The following is a 425-nucleotide window of genomic DNA, read 5'->3' on the forward strand; positions in this document are numbered from 1 at the left end:
TGGCAGCGGTGGGATTCGAACCCACGCCATCGAAATGACTGGAGCCTAAATCCAGCGCCTTAGACCACTCGGCCACGCTACCTTCCCGGCGCCACAACTTTCCACTCACACTATATCAGCCCAATGACGCGACCGCTCACGCTCTCGGAGGCCCGCCTTCATTGATTTGCGCATGCCCGGTACCAGACTGTGTCTCCGGTGTTTGTTACTGCATGTTGGTCTCTGGCTTCCTTCCGGGCTTCGGAGTCGAAGAGCTCTTGCGATCGGCAATAAAACCTACAGTTGGGACGCAGCGTTAAAAAGGAAAAAAGAGTCACAAAATATTAATATTAATATTCAATCCTTACGTATGTTTGCATTTGCTTTTCCATGAGTGTGGTATACTGCCTACAGCCACGTGGGGGCAGTGCCGCGCTGCCTTTGCT

The 425-nt window shown here is 52.2% G+C and overlaps 1 non-coding gene across 1 annotated transcript; it reads right to left on the minus strand.

The window, feature by feature from the left end:
• TRNAL-UAG (transfer RNA leucine (anticodon UAG)) lies at positions 1-82 on the minus strand. Its single transcript has one exon. It is a non-coding gene; the product is annotated as a tRNA-Leu (tRNA).
• Positions 83-425: the final 343 nt, after the last annotated feature.

Source organism: Vicugna pacos, chromosome 18 (assembly GCF_048564905.1).
Source record: "Vicugna pacos chromosome 18, VicPac4, whole genome shotgun sequence".
NCBI lineage: Eukaryota > Metazoa > Chordata > Mammalia > Artiodactyla > Camelidae > Vicugna > Vicugna pacos.